Raw genomic sequence first — 17,851 nt, 5'->3', positions numbered from 1 at the left:
AGTAAAATAATACCCAACATGTCACGCCTTAAGTGCCCAGTAAGCAAGTGGTTAAAATGCTTGTAAAATGCTATAACTCCTGGTGCTGTCTCAGCCCATGAGGTTTTAGAGACCCGGGAGAAGCTCAGCTCTCATGTACATTGCTGGATTGAGAGGAAACTCAGGTGAGTATAAGGGGGGGGGTGCTGGGGGGAGCTGCTGCACACAGGAGATTTTTTAGAACGAAAGTTGAACATTTTAAACGGCAAATGCTGGGATAAAAATGTATAACAATAGATTGCTGGGAAATGTTTTTCTTATTGTATTCATGATAAAGAGGGTGAATCTCCTTAACGACACCCGGCCAGTGGCGGTTCGTCCATAGAGGGTGCCGAAGCTCCGCCCCCTCTGGCTCTTGCAGTGCCACTGAAATACATAGATTTATGCATTGCATGAATCTATGTATTTTTGCCGCTGCCGCCCACTATTCAGATGGCCGGATGGTGAGCGCCGGCCACCTGAATAACGGCAGCTGGTTGGCTGTGTGGAAGTGCCTATCAGAGCCAGCGGCCCTCAGGCTGTATTCAGCTTCCGAATGCTTATCCTCGGGACGTATCGGCGGTGCGTTCCTTGGATAAGACTGACAGGCGTCTCAGCCAATCAGGTTCACCAGTTCTGGTTACCAGTAACCTGATTGGCTGAAGCGTCATCGAGGGCGGGCCAAGACATCGAGGAACGTGGAAGGAGGATGGCTGACCCCCAGAAAGGTAAGTGCCGGGCGGGGGGAGGGGCATTTTACAGGGCACAACGGCGACAATGGGCACAGTGGCATCAATGGGCACAGTGGCGACAATGGGCACAGTGGTGACAATGGGCACAGTGGCATCAATGGGCACAGTGGCGACAATTAAAGGGCACAGTGGCATCAATTGGCACAGTGGCGACAATTAAAGGGCACAGTGGTGACAATTAAAGGGCACAGTGGCGACAATTGATGGGCACAGTGACTGCGTTTGATGGCATGGCACAGTGGTGACAATTGATGGCACAGTGGCTGTGTTTGATGGCATGGCACAGTGACTGCGTTTGATGGCATGGCACAGTGGTGACAATTGATGGCACAGTGGTTGTGTTTGATGGCATGGCACAGTAGTGACTGCGTTTGTTGGCATGGCACAGTGGTTACAATTGATGGCACAGTGGCTGTGTTGGATGGCATGGCACAGTGGTAACAATTGATGGCACAGTGGCTGTGATTGATGGCATGGCACAGTGACTGCATTTGATGGCATGGCACTGTGCTGACAATTGATGGCACAGTGGCTGTGTTTGATGGCATGGCACAGTGACTGCATTTGATGGCATGGCACAGTGGTGACAATTGATGGCACAGTGGCTGCGTTTGATGGCATGGCACAGTGACTGCGTTTGATAGCATGGCACAGTGGTGACAATTGATGGCACAGTGGCTGTGTTTGATGGCATGGCACAGTGACTGCGTTTGATGGCACGGCACAGTGGTGACAATGGATGGCACAGTGGCTGCATTTGATGGCATGGCACAGTGGCTGCGTTTGATGGCACAGTGGCTGTGATTGATGGCATGGCACAGTGACTGCATTTGATGGCATGGCACAGTGGTGACAATTGATGGCACAGTGACTGCATTTGATTGCATGGCACAGTTTGTGACAATTGATGGCACAGTGGCTGCGTTTGATGGCACAGTGGTGACAATTGATGGCACAGTGGCTGCATTTGATGGGCACAGTGGCTGCATTTGATGGCATGGCACAGCGGTGACAATTGATGGCACAGTGGCTGCATTTTATGGGCACAGTGGCTGCATTTGATGGGCACAGTGAGGCTGCAGTTTTTTTTTTTTCGTTTGCGCCCCCCCAAAAAAAATTGAGCACCAGCCGCCACAGGACCCGGCAGGGGGTTCTAACCCTCTTCACCATTTGGCTTTGGACGCAACGCGCGAGGGCCACAAAATACAAAATTTGCTGATGTTCTAGATAACGACCCCGCGTTGCCTTCGTTTGTCATCACATCTGAGCGGCTGAGAATCAGACGAAGGGACGCCGGCTGCATAAACATTGGATGTGCTTATCGGTGACTCTCGCTCTCCGGAGACGCAGCGCAGAGTCTCCACCATGTTTGCTGTACAAGGGAAGAATCCTGGTGATAAGTTATCTGCATTACCTCCAGGCCTGGAAGGAATTACAGGATGATAGATAATAGAGCAAACAGTACAGCGGAGCGCGACGTACAATTCATCAGCTGTGAAGTGTATCTAATCTACGGCTCTCTATCAGGATAGGGCGGTATGCAGGGCGGCCATCACAAATTTTGGGGCCCTTACACAGCTTTAGGCAGGGCAGGGCCCCCTGCCGCGAGATGATAAGCGGGGGGGGTTTGGTGCTGACTAATAAAACAAAGTCAAGTCAAGTCATCTCTTCTCTCTCTACTGCAAAAAGAGCCCCTGAGGACCATCAGGCCCCTTACAGGTGTAATGCCTGTACCCCCCTGATGGCGGCCCTGGCGGTCTGTGTGGGCCAGTTTAGGCAGCATTCAAGAGCCATGGGGTCCAGTCTAGTGACCAGGATTATACATTAAACCTTAGTTTCCTAAGTGTATGAGCACAGTGGGTGTACAGACCCGGGAACTCAGCACAGGGATGGTGAGACCCCCTTTATAATGGGCACAGCAGGTGTACAGACCCGGGAACTCAGCACAGGGATGGTGGGAACCCCTCATAATGGGCACAGCAGGTGTACAGACCCGGGTACTCAGCACAGGGATGGTGGGAACCCCTCATAATGGGCACAGCAGGTGTTCAGACCCGGGTACTCTGCACAGGGATAGTGGGAACCCCTCATAATGGGCACAGTGGGTGTACAGACCCGGGTACTCAGCACAGGGATGGTGGGAACCCCTCATAATAGGCACAGCGGGTGTACAGACCCGGGAACTCAGGGATGGTGGGAATCCCTCACAATGGGTACAGTAGGTGTGCGAAACTCAACTGAGGGATGGTAGGAACCCATTATAAAAGGGGAAAACCAGGTGTGCACATCCGGGAACTCAGCACAGGGATGGTGGGAACCCCTCATAATGGGCACAGCGGGTGTACAGACCCGGGAACTCAGCACAGGGATGGTGAGACCCCCTTTATAATGGGCACAGCAGGTGTACAGACCCGGGAACTCAGCACAGGGATGGTGGGAACCCCTCATAATGGGCACAGCAGGTGTACAGACCCGGGTACTCAGCACAGGGATGGTGGGAACCCCTCATAATGGGCACAGCAGGTGTTCAGACCCGGGTACTCTGCACAGGGATGGTGGGAACCCCTCATAATGGGCACAGTGGGTGTACAGACCCGGGTACTCAGCACAGGGATGGTGGGAACCCCTCATAATAGGCACAGCGGGTGTACAGACCCGGGAACTCAGGGATGGTGGGAATCCCTCACAATGGGTACAGTAGGTGTGCGAAACTCAACTGAGGGATGGTAGGAACCCATTATAAAAGGGGAAAACCAGGTGTGCACATCCGGGAACTCAGCACAGGGATGGTGGGAACCCCTCATAATGGGCACAGCGGGTGTACAGACCCGGGAACTCAGCACAGGGATGCTGGGAACCCCTCATAATGGGCACAGCGGGTGTTTAGACCCGGGTACTCAGCACAGGGATAGTGGGAACCCCTCATAATGGGCACAGCAGGGTACAGACCCGGAAACTCAGGGATGGTGGGAACCCCTCACAATGGGTACAGCAGGTGTGCGAAACTCAGCTGAGGGATGGTAGGAACCCATTATACTAGGGGAAAACCAGGTGTGCACATCTGGGAACTCAGCACAGGGATAGTGGGAACCACTCATAATGGGCACAGCGGGTGTACAGTATGGGTGCCAAAGTTAACCGCTACATCGATGCATCGCGTTTCGGGTGTCCCTGATGCGGCATCGATGCATGCGACTGGCTAAAATCCACTCGGTTGTTATCCCCGAGGAGCGGGAGGGGACATCCCCCCCTCCTGTCGCCTTCCACCACTCTGACCGGGCCCACCACGAGCCGCTACTTCCGGCGGCTAGAGACAGACTGGCACAAAGCGTCAGCTTCGTTAGTCTGTATGTAAACACGGAAGCGACGTCACAACGTCACTTCCTGTTTACTTGGCTGCCAATGGCACCAGTTTAAAAAAAAAAAAAATACAGTATTCAGAATCGCAGTTTTTGGCGATCTGAATACTTTGAAGTGCAAAGAAGGGATTTGGGGTCTTTTAGATCCCTCCATAAAGAGTACCTGTCGCCACCTATTACTGTCACAAGGGATGTTTACATTCATTGTGACAGCAATAAAAGTGATCACATTTTGAAATTATTTTTTAAACACAATGTAAAAAATAAATATTATTTTATTTTTTAAAGCTCCCCTCTCCCCGTGAGCTCACGCATACATAAGTCGCGCCCGCATATGTAAACAGTGTCCAGCAGGTCCTGTATTCACAAAGAAGTTGCGCTGTAACTTAGGGCGGCGCAGCGTAACTGGGCCGGCGTAAGCCCGCCTAATTCAAAATAGGCTGATTGGGGGCGTGTTCTATGCAAAATACTAGTGACCCCACGTATTTGACGTTTCTAACTAACGGCGCCGTGGACGTATCCCAGTGCGCATGCTCCAAATGACGTTGGCAAATCGTCAATGCTTTCGACGTGAACGTAAATTACGGCCAGCCCCATTCACGGACGAGTTACGCAAACGACGTAAAATTTGAAAAATTTGACGCGGTTCCGACGTCCATACTTAACATTGGCTGCGCCATCTTTTTGGTGGTTTATCTTTACGCCTGAAAACCCCTTACGTAAACGGCGTATCTTTACTGCGACGGCCGGGCGTACGTTCGTGAATAGGCGTATTAAGCGTATCTCAGTTTGAGCATACGCTTAAAGTTGCGACGGCGCGGATTCGGACTTACGACGGCGTATATACTGATACTCCCGTCGTAAGTCTTTATGAATCTGGCCCATTGTGTTTTTTTCAAAATTTAGATGGGTCTTGCTAAAAAAAAGTGCATAAAACACAGAGGGCCAGATTCACAAAAGAGATACGACGGCGTATCTCCTAATACGCCGTCGTATCTCTGTGATCCACCCGTCCTAACTATGCGGCTGATTCATAGAATCAGTTCCGCATAGATAGCCCTAAGATCCGACAGGTGTAATTGAATTACACCGTCGGATCTTAGGATGCAATTCTAGGCCGGCCGCTAGGTGGCGATTCCATAGCGGTCGGCGTAGAATATGCAAATGACTGGTTATGGCGATTCACGAACGTCCGCGTTACCCGTCGCTCTAACTTTACGTTGTTTCCGTCGAGATACGCCGCGTAAAACTAAGGCTGCCTCCTAGGTGGTCTAAGCAATGTTAAGTATGGCCGTCGTTCCCGCGTCGAAATTTAAAAAATCACGTCATTTGCGTAAGTCGTCTGTGAATGGCGCTGGACGTATTTTACGTTGGATGTGTGTCTGGCTGGGCGTAGGTTACGTTCATGGCGTACGCAGTGATCCGGCATATCTTAGGCAGTTGTTCCGACGTGGTTGTGAGCAGGCGCAGGGGGATGCGTCCACGTCACGACGCATGCGCAGTTCGTTATACGTACTTGTCTGGCGCTCGGCCCATCATTTGCATGGGGTTACGCCTCATTTGCATGGGTCACGCCCACTTCCACCTACACCGGCCTGCGCCTTCGAAACCTACGCCACGCCGCCGACGCAGCGTTGGGAGCAATAGCTTGCTGAATGCAGTGCTTGCCTCTCCGCGCTGCGTCGGCGTGGTGTACGGCGTTTGCGTTACGGCGGCGTAATGTGCGCCCACCTCTCTGTGAATCTGGGCCATGGAGTATATATCTTCACACATGCATATATATCTTATATAGATCAAGCAATAAAAGGAAATAAAACAAATAAACAATATAATGGAGGAAAGGCAACATTTCAGTGGATCTAATCAGAACACAAAATAGCATAGAATAAAATAATCATTTTATTTCACTTCCATCACAATACCTCATCCCTCTCTCCACCATGACCATTTATTATTTTTCACAACACTGTGACCACACACTACCGTGAACATACCCGATTCTGTTTACTGTGGTCAGCCTTCATTTTATAGCTAGAAAACTGTACTTTCATTGTGATTGCTAGCTGTTTGGGCAATCTTCCCTTTGTTCTATTTCTATGTGTTGTTCTTTCTATTTGAGTCTTTTTTGTTGTTTTTAATTTTAGTGGTTGTAGAATCCTGACCGGACGTCATATGACGTCCTCAGGATTCTTAGCCGCTGCGCGCCCCCGGGGGCGCGCATCGCGGCGATCGTTGTTGCGGGGTGTCAGTCTGACACCCCGCAACACCGATCTCGGTAAAGAGTCTCTCACGGAGACTCTTTACCACGTGATCAGCCGTGTCCAACCAGCGCAGCCCCCCCTCGGATCGCCACATGGACCACCAGGGATGCCCACCAGGGAAGGGCAAAACAACAAAAATTGAGAAAAAAAAAGTCTGAAAAAAAAAGTCTGGGGGAAAAAAAAAAGGATGCAAAAAAAAAAGATGCCAATCAGTGCCCACAAATGGGCACTGACTGGCAACAAGTAAATCAGTGCCGCCCCACAGTGTCCATCAGTGCCGCCCCACAGTGTCCATCAGTGCCACCCCACAGTGTCCATCAGTGCCACCCCACAGTGCCCATCAGTGCCACCCCACAGTGCCCATCTGTGCCACCCCACAGTGCCCATCTGTGCCGCCCATGAGTGCCCATCTGTGCCGCCTATGAGTGCCCAGTGCTGCCCATGAGTGCCCATCAGTGCCGCCCATGAGTGCCCATCAGTGCCGCCCATGAGTGCCCATCAGTGCCAACTATGTGTGCCCATGAGTGCCGCCTATGTGTGCCCATCAGTGCCGCATACCAGCGCCGCCAATCAGTGCCACCTCATCTGTGCCCGTCAGTACTACCTCGTCGATGTCCATCAGTGCCATCTCATCTGTGCCCATCAGTGCCACCATATCAGTGCCCATAATTGAAAGAGAAAACTTACTTATTTACAAAAAAATTACAGAAAAAAATAAAAACTTAATTTTTTTCAAAATTTTCGGTCTTCTTTTAGTTGTTGCGCAAAAAAAAAAAATCGCAGAGGTGATCAAATACCACCAAAAGAAAGCTCTATTTGTGGGTAAAAAGGGACGCTAATTTTGTTTGGGTACAATGTAGCATGACCGCGCAATTGTCATTCAAAGTGCGACAGTGCTGAAAGCTGAAAATTGGCTTGGGCAGGAAGGTGCGTAAGTGCCCGGTATGGAAGTGGTTAAAGTGTATTTTGTGCATGTACTCGAGAGAGGAGCCGGACTGCAGGAGTTGGGAGTAGGCAGGCCTCCCCCAGAGGCAATCTGCCACCTTTCTCCATGCCCCGGGTGGCAATGGCGGGTGTGTGAGGGGGTCCTCCCACACAGCCCGCCCTACCTGCTCAGCTTTGAAGCCCAACGGGCCAGAGGGACTCCCTATAAGGGAGTGAGAGGATTTGCCCGCTCAACCAGCCCCGTTAGTCCTTCGCCTCTCTTTTTTTAGAGACCGCGTGGTCAAAGTCCGTGCATGTTAACCCAATTTCGAGTGCGTGCAAGTGTGGTGGTTTTTGTGGGAGGGGGGTGGGCGTACTAAGCGCAGGCTTACCTCGCATAGCACACCCACCGGGAGCCGGGAGAGTGCAAGAAGTTATACCCCCTCATAGCTTGCATTCACTGCATAGCCACATAGATAAAATAAAATAAACTCCAGTTAAGCTTCTTATGCCTGAGGGGCCGGTAAACACCAAAACACAGCGTAGGAAACCGCGTTTTGCCGTGTGTTTTGTATCTCATTCAAATGAATTGGCTGGCAAAATTTGGTGCCCTGGAACTGTTATAGAAATCTGGCTGTTTGCAGAGCACACAGATATCGTGTCTCTAATAGTAACACATTTCGTCTTAGTGAAATAATCCATCTTTAACCACTTAAGGACCGCCTCATGTACATATACGTCGGCAGAATGGCACAGGCAGGCACATCAACGTATATATACGTCCTCTGCTTGACGTGGGTCGGGGGTCCGATCGGGACCCCCCCCCCCCGGTACATGCGGCGGTCCCCGTGGCTTCAGGAGCGATCCGGGACGACGGCGCGGCTATTCGTTTATAGCCGCTCCGTCGCGATCGCTCCCCGGAGCTGAAGAATGGAGAGAGCCGTGTGTAAACACGGCTTCCCCGTGCTTCACTGTGGCGGCGCATCGATCGGGTGATCCCCTTTATAAGGAAGACACGATCGATGACGTCATTCCTACAGCCACACCCCCCTACACTAGTAAACACATACACAGTGATCCCTAAATGTTACAGCGCCCCCTGTGTTTAACTCCCAAACTGCAACTGTCATTTTCACAATAAACAATGCAATTTAAATGCATTTTTTGCTGTGAAAATGACAATGGTCCCAAAAATGTGTCAAAATTGTCCGAAGTGTCCGCCATAATGTCGCAGTCACGAAAAAAATCGCTGATCGCCGCCATTAGTAGTAAAAAAAAAAAAATGCAAAAAAACTATCCCCTATTTTGTAAACACTATAAATTTTGCGCAAACCAACCGATAAACGATTATTGCGATTTTTTTTACCAAAAATAGGTAGAAGAATACGTATCGGCCTAAACTGAGGAAAAAAAAATGTTATATATGTTTTTGGGGGATATTTATTATAGCAAAAAGTAAAAAATATAGCATTTTTTTCAAAATTGTCGCTCTATTTTTGTTTATAGCGCAAAAAATAAAAACCGCAGAGGTGATCAAATACCACCAAAAGAAAGCTCTATTTGTGGGGAAAAAAGGACGCCAATTTTGTTTGGAAGCCACGTCGCACGACCGCGCAATTGTCTGTTAAAGCGACGCAGTCTCGAACTGTAAAAACCCCTTGGGTCTTTAGGCAGCATTTTGGTCCGGGGCTTAAGTGGTTAAGCTAAAAGTTTCACTCACCATTCATCTCCTTCCATTCATACAAATAGACTCCATCACCCATTTCTGAATCGGCGTATCTAGTCATTTGCATATTCTACACCGAACTCAACGGAAGCGCCACCTAGCGGCCAGCGTAAATATGCACCCTAAGATACGACGGCGTAGGAGACTTACGCCGCTCGTATCTTAGCCTAATTTAACCACTTCCAGCCCAAGGACGTCATATGACGTCCTGGACTTTCAGTGGGGATATCTGAATGATGCCTGCAGCCACAGGCATCATTCAGATATCCATCTCTTCAGCCGGCGAATCCCTGCACCATAAGAACGATCATAGCGGTGGTTCCACCGCTTGATCATTCTTATAGGACGCCCCCCCTCCTGCCGCCATCCAGTGCTTCTCCGGGCTCTCCTTTGCCATCGGAGACCCGGAGAAACGATCCGCCGGCGTCCGATGGAAACCATAGAGTAGACTGGTGACCAGATGTCATCTCTATGATCGTCGGAGGCCCGGGCGCGATGTTATGACGTCACGCCCGGATACTGTAATGTAAACAAAGCTGCAATCGCGGCTGCAAGCATTAGATCGGTGAATTTTTTTTCACAATCTAATGCTTTCCAGCCTGGAGGAGAGATGTGAGGTCTTACTGTCCCCCCCCCTGCATCTCTCCATAAAGAGGACCTGTCACACTGATTCCTATTACAAGGGATGTTTACATTCCTTGTAATAGGAATAAAAGTGATCAAAAAAAATATGTCAAAAAAAGTGAGAGAGTAAAATAAAATAAAAAAATAATAAAAAAAAAATATGTAAACGGCCCTATCCCCGGTAGCTCGCGTTTAGAAGCGAACAAACACATAAGTCCCGCCCACATATGTAAACGCCGTTCAATCCACACATGAGGTGAGGTATCGCCGCGTGCGTTAGAGCACCAGCAATAATTCTAGCCCTAGATCTCCTCTTTAACTCTAAATTTGTAACTTGTAAAAAAAAAATAAGCGACGCCTATGGAGATTTTTAAGTACTGACGTTTGGCGCCATTCCGTGAGTGTGCGCAATTTTAAAGCGTGACATGTTAGGTATCTATTTACTCGGCGTAACATCATCTTTCACATTATACAAAATAATTGGGCTAACTTTACTGTTTTGTTATTTTTTAACCGTTTTTTTCCCCCAAAAAAAAGACGTTTGAAAAATTATTGCGCAAATACCCCGTGCGAGATAAAAAGTTGCAATGGCCGGCATTTTATTCCCTAGGTAGTCTGCTAAAAAAACATATATAGTGTTTGGGAGTTCTGAGTAATTTTCTAACCAAAAAATTATGATTTATGCATGTAGGAGAGAAGTGCCAAAAAAGGCCCGGTATGGAAGTGGTTAGGCGTATCTGGTTTCCAGAATGCGCTTAAATTTGCGACGGCGCAGATTCAGAGTTACGACGGCATATCTACTGATACGCCGGCGTAAACCTACCTGAATCTAGCTATAAGACTGGGATGTCATTAAAGTTCATGTGCGTGTAAAGGCAGGCGTCCCAATACTTTTGATAATATAGTGTATCTCTGACACTGTGAAAGATAATATAGATGAGGGGTCTCCAAACTTTCTAAACAAGGGGCCAGTTAACTGTCCTTCGGACTTTAGTGGGGCCGGACTGTGGCCATTGGGAGTAAAAAAGGTCCTAACGTGAGTTTGAATGAATAATACCCCATCTTTGGTATCAGTTGGAGGAATTGTGACCCATCATTGGTGTCATTGGGCCCAATTGTTGGTGTCAGTGGGAGGAATTGTGCCCCATCGTTAATATCAGTTGGAGGAATTGTGACCCATCATTGGTGTCATTGGGCCCAATTGTTGGTGTCAGTGGGAGGAATTGTGCCCCTTTGTTGGTGTCAGTTGGAGGAATTGTGACCCATCAATGGTGTCATTGGGCTCAATTGTTGGTGTCAGTTGGAGGAATTGTGCCCCATCGTTGGAGTCATTGGGCCCAATTGTTGGTGTCATTGGGAGGAATTGTGCCCCATCGTTGGAGTCATTGGGCCCAATTATTGGTGTCACTGGGAGGAATTGTGCCCCTTCGTTGGTGTCAGTTGGGGGAATTGTGCCCCATTGTTGGTGTCATTTGGAGGAATTGTGCCCCATAGTTAGTGTCAGTGGGAAGAATTGTGCCCCATCGATGATGTCAGTTGGGGGAATTGTGCCCCATTGTTAATATCAGTGGATGAAATAGTGCCCAAAGAGTCGGATACAAGCAAGCAAAGGGCCACTTCTGGCCCCTGGGCCACAGTGTGGAGACCATTGACCTAGATACCTCAATATTAGAGCGCGGCCCCTCGGGGGAGGTATTGGACTCCCTCTGGTGGGAACACTTTATACATTTTGATACTTTGTTATTCCGGAATGTCAGCAACTATACAAGTGTTCTACTGATTGGCCGATCGTATCTATTTCTACTCCAATCAGATCCTTAGGGCATACAGATAGGTGTGAGATGCGGCACTCGGTAAGATAGGCGATCATCGCGTTCTCAGATACCACACATTGCTGTAAATTGGGGGCGAGTGTTTTCCGTGTCTGGGGGGCATCCAGGGGTGGAGGGGGGCGCAGAGAATGACCCCCGGCGCACAGGCTGGGCGATCACAGCGGCTGCTCTGTTGTCTGGTGTGGTGAGAATAATCACATCTAGAAATAGCGGAGAGGAGCGGAGGGGGCGCGGGCACTGCCAGCTGCTATCATCCTGTGTTTATATAACATATCGCCCTCTTCCACAAGCTGGTACTATGCCCAGCGACACGGCGACCTGCCGCCCTGCTGATAAACCCCTTCACTGCCACCCTGCTGATAAACCCCTTCACTGCCACCCCGCTCCTGTAACCCCTTCACTGCCACCCACCCCTGTAACCCCTTCACTGCCACCCCGCTCCTGTAACCCCTTCACTGCCACCCGCCCCTGTAACCCCTTCACTGCCAGCCCGCTCCTGTAACCCCTTCACTGCCACCCACCCCTGTAACCCCTTCACTGCCACCCACCCCTGTAACCCCTTCACTGCCAACCGCCCCTGTAACCCCTTCACTGCCAGCCCGCTCCTGTAACCCCTTCACTGCCACCCCGCTCCTCTAACCCTTCACTGCCAGCCCGCTCCTGTAACCCCTTCACTGCCACCCCGCTCCTGTAACCCCTTCACTGCCACCCCACTCCTGTAACCCCTTCACTGCCACCCGCTCCTGTAACCCCTTCACTGCCACCCCGCTCCTGTAACCCCTTCACTGCCACCCGCTCCTGTAACCCCTTCACTGCCATCCCGCTCCTGTAACCCCTTCACTGCCACCCCGCTCCTGTAACCCCTTCACTGCCACCCCGCTCCTGTAACCCCTTCACTGCCACCCCGCTCCTGTGACCCCTTCACTGCCACCCCGCTCCTGTAACCTCTTCACTGCCACCCGCTCCTGTAACCCCTTCACTGCCACCCCGCTCCTGTAACCCCTTCACTGCCACCCCACTCCTGTAACCCCTTCACTGCCACCCGCTCCTGTAACCCCTTCACTGCCACCTGCTCCTGTAACCCCTTCAATGCCACCCCTCTCCTGTAACTCCCTTCACTGCCACCCCGCTCCTGTAACCTCTTCACTGCCAACTGCTCCTGTAACCCCTTCACTGCCACCCCGCTCCTGTAACCCCTTCACTGCCACCCCGCTCCTGTAACCCCTTCACTGCCACCCCGCTCCTGTAACCCCTTCACTGCCACCCCGCTCCTGTAACCCCTTCAATGCCACCCGCCCCTGTAACCCCTTCACTGCCACCCCGCTCCTGTAACCCCTTCACTGCCACCCCGCTCCTGTAACCCCTTCACTGCCACCCCGCTCCTGTAACCGCTTCACTGCCACCCCGCTCCTGTAACCCCTTCACTGCCACCCCGCTCCTGTAACCCCTTCACTGCCACCCCGCTCCTGTAACCCCTTCACTGCCATCCCGCTCCTGTAACCCCTTCACTGCCACCCCGCTCCTGTAACCCCTTCACTGCCATCCCGCTCCTGTAACCCCTTCAATGCCATCCCGCTCCTGTAACCCCTTCAATGCCATCCCGCTCCTGTAACCCCTCCACTGCCATCCCGCTCCTGTAACCCCTTCACTGCCACCCTGGTCATGTAATCCCTTCACTGCCACCCCGCTCCTGTAACCCCTTCACTTCCACCCCGCTCCTGTAACCCCTTCACTGCCATCCCGCTCCTGTAACCCCTTCACTGCCACCCGCTCCTGTAACCCCTTCACTGCCACCCCACTCCTGTAACCCCTTCACTGCCACCCCACTCCTGTAACACCTTCACTGCCACCCCGCTCCTGTAACCCCTTCACTGCCACCCTGCTCCTGTAACCCCTTCATTGCCACCCCCTCCCGTAACCCCTTCACTGCCACCCAGCTCCTGTAACCCCTTCACTGCCACCCCACTCCTGTAACCCCTTCACTGCCACCCAGCTCCTGTAACCCCTTCACTGCCACCCCACTCCTGTAACCCCTTCACTGCCACCCCGCTCCTGTAACCCCTTCACTGCCACCCCACTCCTGTAACCCCTTCACTGCCACCCCACTCCTGTAACCCCTTCACTGCCACCCCGCTCCTGTAACCCCTTCACTGCCATCCCGCTCCTGTAACCCCTTCACTGCCACCCCGCTCCTGTAACCCCTTCACTGCCATCCTGCTCCTGTAACCCCTTCACTTCCACCCCGCTCCTGTAACACGTTCACTGCCATCCCGCTCCTGTAACCCCTTCACTGCCATCCCGCTCCTATAACCCCTTCACTGCCACCCTGCTCCTGTAACCCCTTCATTGCCACCCCCTCCCGTAACCCCTTCACTGCCACCCAGCTCCTGTAACCCGTTCACTGCCACCCCGCTCCTGTAACCCCTTCACTGCCACCCCGCTCCTGTAACCCCTTCACTGCCACCCCGCTCCTGTAACCGCTTCACTGCCACCCCGCTCCTGTAACCCCTTCACTGCCACCCCGCTCCTGTAACCCCTTCAATGCCACCCGCCCCTGTAACCCCTTCACTGCCACCCCGCTCCTGTAACCCCTTCAATGCCACCCGCCCCTGTAACCCCTTCACTGCCACCCCGCTCCTGTAACCCCTTCACTGCCACCCCGCTCCTGTAACCCCTTCACTGCCACCCCGCTCCTGTAACCCATTCACTGCCACCCCGCTCCTGTAACCCCTTCACTGCCATCCCGCTCCTGTAACCCCTTCACTGCCACCCCGCTCCTGTAACCCATTCACTGCCACCCCGCTCCTGTAACCCATTCACTGCCACCCCGCTCCTGTAACCCCTTCACTGCCACCCGCTCCTGTAACCCCTTCACTGCCACCCGCTCCTGTAACCCCTTCACTGCCACCCGCTCCTGTAACCCCTTCCCTGCCACCCCGCTCCTGTAACCCCTTCACTGCCACCCCGCTCCTGTAACCCCTTCACTGCCACCCTGCTCCTGTAACCCCTTCACTGCCACCCCGCTCCTGTAACCCCTCCACTGCCACCCCGCTCCTGTAACCCCTTCACTGCCACCCCGCTCCTGTAACCCCTTCACTGCCACCCACCCCTGTAACCCCTTCACTGCCACCCCGCTCCTGTGACCCCTTCACTGCCACCCCGCTCCTGTAACCTCTTCACTGCCACCCGCTCCTGTAACCCCTTCACTGCCACCCCGCTCCTGTAACCCCTTCACTGCCACCCCACTCCTGTAACCCCTTCACTGCCACCCGCTCCTGTAACCCCTTCACTGCCACCTGCTCCTGTAACCCCTTCACTGCCACCCCCGCTCCTGTAACCCCTTCACTGCCACCCCGCTCCTGTAACCCCTTCACTGCCACCCCGCTCCTGTAACCTCTTCACTGCCAACTGCTCCTGTAACCCCTTCACTGCCACCCCGCTCCTGTAACCCCTTCACTGCCACCCCGCTCCTGTAACCCCTTCACTGCCACCCCGCTCCTGTAACCCCTTCACTGCCACCCCGCTCCTGTAACCCCTTCAATGCCACCCGCCCCTGTAACCCCTTCACTGCCACCCCGCTCCTGTAACCCCTTCACTGCCACCCCGCTCCTGTAACCCCTTCACTGCCACCCCGCTCCTGTAACCCCTTCACTGCCACCCCGCTCCTGTAACCCCTTCAATGCCACCCGCCCCTGTAACCCCTTCACTGCCACCCCGCTCCTGTAACCCCTTCACTGCCACCCCGCTCCTGTAACCCCTTCACTGCCACCCCGCTCCTGTAACCCCTTCACTGCCACCCCGCTCCTGTAACCCCTTCACTGCCATCCCGCTCCTGTAACCCCTTCACTGCCACCCCGCTCCTGTAACCCCTTCACTGCCATCCCGCTCCTGTAACCCCTTCAATGCCATCCCGCTCCTGTAACCCCTTCAATGCCATCCCGCTCCTGTAACCCCTCCACTGCCATCCCGCTCCTGTAACCCCTTCACTGCCACCCTGGTCATGTAATCCCTTCACTGCCACCCCGCTCCTGTAACCCCTTCACTTCCACCCCGCTCCTGTAACCCCTTCACTTCCACCCCGCTCCTGTAACCCCTTCACTGCCATCCCGCTCCTGTAACCCCTTCACTGCCACCCGCTCCTGTAACCCCTTCACTGCCACCCCACTCCTGTAACCCCTTCACTGCCACCCCACTCCTGTAACACCTTCACTGCCACCCCGCTCCTGTAACCCCTTCACTGCCACCCTGCTCCTGTAACCCCTTCATTGCCACCCCCTCCCGTAACCCCTTCACTGCCACCCAGCTCCTGTAACCCCTTCACTGCCACCCCACTCCTGTAACCCCTTCACTGCCACCCAGCTCCTGTAACCCCTTCACTGCCACCCCACTCCTGTAACCCCTTCACTGCCACCCCGCTCCTGTAACCCCTTCACTGCCACCCCACTCCTGTAACCCCTTCACTGCCACCCCACTCCTGTAACCCCTTCACTGCCATCCCGCTCCTATAACCCCTTCACTGCCACCCTGCTCCTGTAACCCCTTCATTGCCACCCCCTCCCGTAACCCCTTCACTGCCACCCAGCTCCTGTAACCCGTTCACTGCCACCCCGCTCCTGTAACCCCTTCACTGCCACCCCGCTCCTGTAACCCCTTCACTGCCACCCCGCTCCTGTAACCGCTTCACTGCCACCCCGCTCCTGTAACCCCTTCACTGCCACCCCGCTCCTGTAACCCCTTCAATGCCACCCGCCCCTGTAACCCCTTCACTGCCACCCCGCTCCTGTAACCCCTTCAATGCCACCCGCCCCTGTAACCCCTTCACTGCCACCCCGCTCCTGTAACCCCTTCACTGCCACCCCGCTCCTGTAACCCCTTCACTGCCACCCCGCTCCTGTAACCCCTTCACTGCCACCCCGCTCATGTAACCCCTTCACTGCCATCCCGCTCCTGTAACCCCTTCACTGCCACCCCGCTCCTGTAACCCCTTCACTGCCATCCCGCTCCTGTAACCCCTTCAATGCCATCCCGCTCCTGTAACCCCTTCAATGCCATCCCGCTCCTGTAACCCCTCCACTGCCATCCCGCTCCTGTAACCCCTTCACTGCCACCCCGCTCCTGTAACCCCTTCACTTCCACCCCGCTCCTGTAAACCCTTCACTTCCACCCCGCTCCTGTAACCCCTTCACTTCCACCCCGCTCCTGTAACCCCTTCACTGCCATCCCGCTCCTGTAACCCCTTCACTGCCATCCCGCTCCTGTAACCCCTTCACTGCCACCCCACTCCTGTAACCCCTTCACTGCCACCCCACTCCTGTAACACCTTCACTGCCACCCCGCTCCTGTAACCCCTTCACTGCCACCCTGCTCCTGTAACCCCTTCATTGCCACCCCCTCCCGTAACCCCTTCACTGCCACCCAGCTCCTGTAACCCCTTCACTGCCACCCCGCTCCTGTAACCCCTTCACTGCCACCCCGCTCCTGTAACCCCTTCACTGCCACCCCGCTCCTGTAACCCCTTCACTGCCATCCCGCTCCTGTAACCCCTTCACTGCCACCCCGCTCCTGTAACACCTTCACTGCCACCCCACTCCTGTAACCCCTTCACTGCCACCCCACTCCTGTAACACCTTCACTGCCACCCCGCTCCTGTAACCCCTTCACTGCCACCCTGCTCCTGTAACCCCTTCATTGCCACCCCCTCCCGTAACCCCTTCACTGCCACCCAGCTCCTGTAACCCGTTCACTGCCACCCCGCTCCTGTAACCCCTTCACTGCCACCCCGCTCCTGTAACCCCTTCACTGCCACCCCGCTCCTGTAACCCCTTCACTGCCATCCCGCTCCTGTAACCCCTTCACTGCCACCCCGCTCCTGTAACCCCTTCACTGCCATCCCGCTCCTGTAACCCCTTCACTACCATCCCGCTCCTGTAACCCCTTCACTGCCATCCAGCTCAATAGAGTGGCCTGTAAACTACCATCCTATAAATTAACCCATTCATTGCTGTTCTATATTTAAACCCATTTAAACCCATTTTCTGTTAATCCAAAAATGTACCCCTTCAGGGCTTTTCCACAAGTTAACTCATTAAGTGCCGCCCTGCAGGTACAACACAATCCCTGTCACTACAGTGATTAACCCCTTCTTCACTGCTGTCCTGCAGGCATTATTGATTCATTGCTGTTTCGCAGAGTAACCCATTCACTATCGCTTGACTGGTTAACCCATTCACTCCCAATGCTGTAGATATAACCATTTGTAGCCACTCCTCGGATTAACCCCTTCACTGCCACCCAATAGAAACAACTCATTCATTGCTGAAACGTGGATTAACCTCATCACTGCCAACCTGCTACT

The sequence above is a fragment of the Rana temporaria genome, chromosome 2 (genome assembly GCF_905171775.1).
Source record: "Rana temporaria chromosome 2, aRanTem1.1, whole genome shotgun sequence".
Classification (NCBI taxonomy): Eukaryota; Metazoa; Chordata; class Amphibia; order Anura; family Ranidae; genus Rana; species Rana temporaria.
This window is presented reverse-complemented; position numbering follows the sequence as displayed.